Below are 6,222 nucleotides of genomic sequence, written 5' to 3'. Positions count from 1 at the left end.
GACTAGATGACCTACAAGGTCCCTTCCAACTCTGTGAATCTGTATCCAGGGGTGGGATTCAATTTTTTTAACAACCGGTTCTGTGGGTGTGGCTTAGTTGGTGGGCATGGCTTGGTGGTCATGTGACTGGCTGGGCGTGGCCAACTCGACATCACTCACATCGAGGCACGCACCTCCTCGCCCGGCCTCTCATGACTGTGGGGATGCTGCAACAGTCGTAAGTGTGAAAAATGGTCATAAGTCACTTTTTTCAGCGCCATTGTAACTTTGAATGGTCATTCCACACAAGCAAATACCAGCAAAGGAGGGGAAAAAGCTCTTGGTGCCAGAGAGGTTGGGGACCTCTGAATTAGACCATGCAGGAAAGACCTTTAAAGGATTATGTATTAATAGAAAAGCAACTAACTTAGCTCTGATCCTAAACCAGGGGTCCCTAAACTTGGCAACTTTAAGACTTGTGGACTTCAACTCCCAGAATTCCTCAGCCAGCAAAGCCTGGTAAACTGCTGACAAAGCTGGCTGAGGAATTCTGGGAGTTGAAGTCCACAAGTCTTTTGTTTTTTTTTTGTAAATTTTATTGGTTTTTTAAAAACAAACATGAACAAACAAAACATAGAAACATCAAATTTTCTTCCATAAGTATACAAGTCCACAAGTCTTAAAGTTGCCAAGTTTGGAGACCTCTGTCCTAAACGCTAAAGCTGCTTCAAAAACAGAGGAGCTCTGATCATCTATCCCAGCCACATTTTGGATCTGCGTGGAGGTCCTGGGAAAGGTGTCAGAACAACACTTAGAAGGGACCTTGGGGGGAACCCGATACCATTTCAGAGAAGTGGCTGTCCAGTCTTTTCTTAAAAACCTCCAGTGTTGGAGCACCCAGAACTACTGGAGACAGGCAGTTCCACTGGTTAATGGTTCTCACGGTCAGGAAGTTTCTCCTTAGTCTTAGTTTGCTTCTCTCTTTGCTCAGTTTCCATCCATCGCTTCTTGTTTGCCTCCTGGTGCTTTGGAAAATACATTGTCCCCCTCCCCCTCTTTCTGGCAGCCCCTTAAAAGCCTGTTGCCTGTCACCCTCTTGGGCAAAGCATGTGAGCCATTTCCTCCTTTCAGTGGGCCATCAAAGTACATCCACTGTATAGTATGTAGATAATAAAGTTTTTTAAAAAGGTGAACAACATTTTTACAGAACTATAGATATGTTGAGGCTGGGCATGACAAGGAATGGCTGTTGTGGTTCGCCGGCAGCAGGTGCGGATGGCTGAGGCCTTGGAGAGCGAGGACTCAGGTGAGGGGCCTGCGTGTGAGGCAGGGATGGGACCAGGACCATCAGGGAGTGGAGTGCTGCCTTCGGAGATGGTGGAGGCTAGCAGCAGTGATGAAGAAGATCCCGAGGAGCCTGTGCCCAGTGTGCATACGTGCAGGGATGCTCGAAGGAAAGGGCAGCTGCAGCAGCACAGGCGGCTCGGGAGTAAGGCTGCAAGGTGATGGCCCCTCCCTGAGGAGATAAAAGCCAGCTGAGAAGCCAGAGTTCTTTGCAGGAAGCAAAGAAGTTCTTGCATTCAAGCCTTATGGGACTCTCTTGGGTTGTGTTTGGAGACTCTTTGTGTTTTTGGCAACTTTATCTAGTGTTCTTGGCAGCCTTACCCAACCTGGGCAAGGCTTGTTCTTATCTGGGGCAATTTGTTTTTAATAACATTTTTACTGTGAATGAACGGAATTCACAGAGAAGCATTAAAAAGGTTTTGCTTTTATCTCTGTTTGGTGTTTGTTTGCCTTGGGTCAGAACAATGGCTGGGAACGGAAGGGCCAGGTGAGTGACGTTGAGTTGGTCACACCCAGCCAGTCATGTGATCACCAAGCCACGCCTAGCCAGCAAGCCACACCCCTCCAGTCACATGACTACCGAGCCACACCCACAAATTAAGCCCTGCCCACTGGTTGTTAAAGAAATTTAAATCCCATCCCTGGCCTGGACTCTTTGTAGGTCAGATTATGGTCAGCAAGCAATAAACCTGTATTCCCTTGAGCCACCTTGTCCCTGATTTCTTGCGCCCGGCCATTTATTTTGGGACAACCTGGGAGGTTTGCAGGCTCTCCACCCCACCAACAAAAATCAGCAGGTGGATTCGGTCCCTTATTTTGCAAGCCCCCCCCCCCCAAAAAAACCTGTGACATTTCACAGCTATGTTGTGGTATGCGCCTACGTGTGAAGCCGCAAAATGTGCTGCTGTGTTGTTGCCATAGCAACCTTCCCTGATTCTGCAAGGCAGAGTAAGGAGGCAGGCTTCGATCGGGAGAGCAAGCCTTAGCTTCCCAGGACCCCAGCCCCATTTCTAGAAAGCAGGCAGGGAGGCTCCTCTCCTTCCTTCTCCCCTCCTTCGCCCAGCCCTTCCCCGCCCACCCGGTGCCCCCTGGCCTGGGCAGGGCAAGTGGGGAAGGGCTCCGGCCGGCATCCTCCTCCCCCTTGGCCTCCCCTTTCTCTGCAGCCAATTATCCCCTTCTGCACTTTAGGTGAGACTGCTATTTTAGGAAGAATGGGCACTTCCCACTTTGTTAGCAGCTTCCTGGCCAGGTTTGGAGAGAAAAGTGAATGACTAAGCTGGATGGAAACGGTACAATGAATTCTTGTGATCTTGGCCCATTGACGTCAATCGCTATCAAGGCCCAGGTTTTGGGGTTTTTTTGCCACTTGGTGAGAGGCAGGTTCTCTCCCCGCAACACCTGCGGGGGCTCAGCTGAGCCCAAAGGGTCAATGCTTCTCCTTAAGCCTCCCTTCTCACCTCTTAGCTTTGGAATATTCATAATTTAACAGCCACCGGAGCTGAAAGCTTTTGAGGTTTTGAAGTAGGTTGGACTGTCAACAATGAAATAACGAAGCAAAACAGCAAGAATGGTTCACGGTTTACGGTTTACAAACTTCCTGATGGGCATTTGCCACAGTTTTCTCTCTTTTTCTCCCTTCCTGCTTGAATTTAACAATCCAGGGTTGACATTTAGCCAGCTCAGAAGCTCCAAGGGGAAAGGTTACCTGAAGAGACCCTGGCTGAGAACACCTGGCTGAAGGGAAGCTGGCAGGGCAGCTTCATCCCCTACACCTCTCTGGTCACCTGGCTGGTTTTCCAAGGGATTGTGAAAGTTACTCAGAATAATCCTTGGGTTATTTTCTCCTAACAGTTTAGATTTTTATTTATCCTACCTTTATTACCGTATAAATAACTACATAATACTCCTTTCTTCTTCTATTTTTTCCACACAACAACCCTGTGAGCGGGGGGGAGGGGGGGTGTACTGCTACCGGTTCGCACCGGTTCAGGGGTGGCCAACCTTTTGGATCTCAGGGACCACCAAACTCGTAATTTTAAATCCTGCGGACCAGAGACCCTGGGAAAATCCCCCAAAAAGTCTGCAGGAAAATTCCCCACCCCGTTTTCCTACCGATCGATCATTCTTTATTTGGGATCATAGGATCCCGTCTCCAGCTCTGTTCTCAGGGGCAGAGAGAGAGACTTTTGGCTTCATGCAAGGAAAACAACAGAAGCGGCTTCTTTCTCTCCTCCAAAATCCACCAGAAACGAATCTTTGTGAGACTTGTCGCACCGGCGCAGCCTCTTGGAGCAGGAAGCCTTGCAGAGTCCCAAAGATTCATTTCTGGTGGAGTTTGGGGGAGAGAAAGAAAGACTTTTGGTGCTTTCCTTCCGTGCAGCCAAAAGCAGAAGAAGAAAGAAGCGGAAAGAAGCAGACCGGTGGCCAGGCCAGGTGCATGGGATGAATGGGGCATATTAACCCCTCTGCCCTTTCCCCCCTCCCCTCACTCCCTCGTGTTGTTCGCAATGCAAGCGATACAAGCCTTGTGTTCCCGGCTGGATTAATTGCTTTCGGGGGTGCTTTGGGGTGACATTTCTCTGCGGACCACCAAAATTTTCTCCCAGACCACCAGTCATTCCCAGCCCACTGGTTGGTGACCACTGATCTATAATGTGGTCTAATCTTTTAAATATAGCCAATTGCTAACAGTGTCTTCTAACAGTGAGTTCAATGCCTCAGGTGAAAATTTTTTTTTATTTCCGGCCTAATTATCTCTTGCTTCTCAAATGTTGACCTGCAAAATCGTGGGAGGAGTCCAACCTCTGCCCACTGCCAAAATCTAGCTCTGTCAGACAGATGCTTCTGCTTGAACTCAATTAGCTTGGCCTGCCCAAAAAGCAGGAGACCATGAGTTCAAGTTCTACCTAAGCCATGAAAGCCAGCTGCGTGTCCTTGAGCTAGTCTCTCTCTCTCTCTCTCTCTCTCATTCTCTCTCTCTCTTTCTCAACCCAAACCTCCTCACGTGGTTGTTGTTGTGGGGAAAATAGGAGGTGTGTTGGAGATCTTCACCACCTTCAGTTATTTGTAAAAATGATGCAGGTGGAATACAAATAAATAAGAGCCAAGGTGGCACAGTGTGGTTAGAGCACAGTACTGCAGGCTACTTCTGCTGCCTACGATTTGGCAGTTCGAAACTCACCAGGCTCCAGGTTGACTCAGCCTTCCGTCCTTCCGAGGTGGGTAAAATGAGGACCCAGATTGTTGGGGGCAAGAGGCTGACTCTGTAAACTGCTTAGAGAGGGCTGTAAAAGCCCTGTGAAGTGGTATATAAGTCTAAGGGCTATTGCTATCTATCTCTATGTCTGTCTATCTATCATCTATCTATCTATCATCTATCTATCTATCTATCTATCTATCTATCTATCTATCTATCTATCTATCTATCTATCTATCTATCATTGATCTATCTATCTACTGCTACTATTGCTGTTCCTTTTCTTCTCCCTCCTTCTCTCCCTCCCTCCTTTCCTTCCTTCCTTCCTTCCTTCCTTCCTTCCTTCCTTCCTTCCTTCCTTCCTTCCTTCCTTCCTTCCATCCATCCATCCATCCATCCATCCATGGTGCACTGTGATTAGAATGCAATACTGCAGGCTAACTCTGCTCACTACCAGGAGTTCAATCCTGACCAACTCAAGGCTGACTCAGCCTTCCAATCCTGTGAGGTGGGTTAAATGATGGCCCAGATTGTTGGGGAGCAATTGGCTGACCCTGTAAACTGTGAAGTGCTATATAAATTTAAATGCTATTGCTATCACTAAATAAACATGTCAAATCCTTCAGTATGGAAAAGAAAGAACAAGCCTTGGCATTGTCTTGGGTACATTTTCCAGATATTCAAGAATATCTGATACCATTTCCCTCCTCATTTGCTCAAAATAAATATATTCAGCTCCTTCAAACTTTCTACAAAAGGCATCTTTCTTCAGGGGTGCATTTCCCCATCGTCTCCATGAATAAAAATAGCATTAAGACTTGCAGTTTTTAAAGGGTTGTACCCAGAACAAAGCACGGTATTCATCAAGCTCTTATCCTGGTGCAAAGCAAGAGGCCTTTGATTGATGGAAACTAGTGAAGAAACATGATCCACAGCAAGGTTCCAATCAAAGCACACAAAGATAACCATCATGCATAAGCACAACTACCTGATGCAAAGGGGGCTGAAAACTGCACGTCCCATGAAGAATTACAAGATGCTATCAGCAATACGTCCAGACGTGACCGTTATGTGGTTTATTGACAATAGGAATCCATTCCTAACAGGCAATGATGGGTGTTCGTGATTGGTGCACTTGGCAAAAGTGAGAACAATTGCTATTATTCTATAACATTTGTGTTAGGAAGCCCTACTTTGCACAAAAAATATTCCTCACCAAAAGGATGGTGACTAGATGGAGCCACTAACAATGAAATTAGTAAGGCCACACCTAGAGTACGACGGCCAGTTTTGGTCACCACATTATAAAAAAGAGGTTGAGACTCTGGAAAGAGGCAGAGAAGAGCAACCAGGATGATGAGGGGACTGGAGACGAAAACAGACAATGAACAGTTGCAGGAACCAGGCCTGGCTAGTCTAGGGAAGAGGAGGACCAGGGGAGGCAGGAGAGCATCTTCCAATATTTGAGGGGCTGCCCCAGAGAGGAGGAGGAGGGGGTCAAGCTATTTTTCAAAGCACCCAAAGGCCAGACAAGGCATAATGGATGGAAACTGAACAAGGAGAGCTTCAACCTGGAAATGAGGAATTTTCTGACAGTGAGAACATTTAACCAAAGGAACAGAAGTTGCCTTTGGAAGTTGTGGGAGCTTCATCACTGGAAGCTTTCAAGAAGAGACTGGACTGCCATCTTTCAGAAATGTTGT

The sequence above is a fragment of the Pseudonaja textilis genome, chromosome 17 (genome assembly GCF_049901715.1).
Source record: "Pseudonaja textilis isolate UNSWEBS1 chromosome 17, rPseTex1.2, whole genome shotgun sequence".
In the NCBI taxonomy this organism is placed as follows: Eukaryota; Metazoa; Chordata; class Lepidosauria; order Squamata; family Elapidae; genus Pseudonaja; species Pseudonaja textilis.
Note: the sequence above shows the minus strand (reverse complement) of the source record.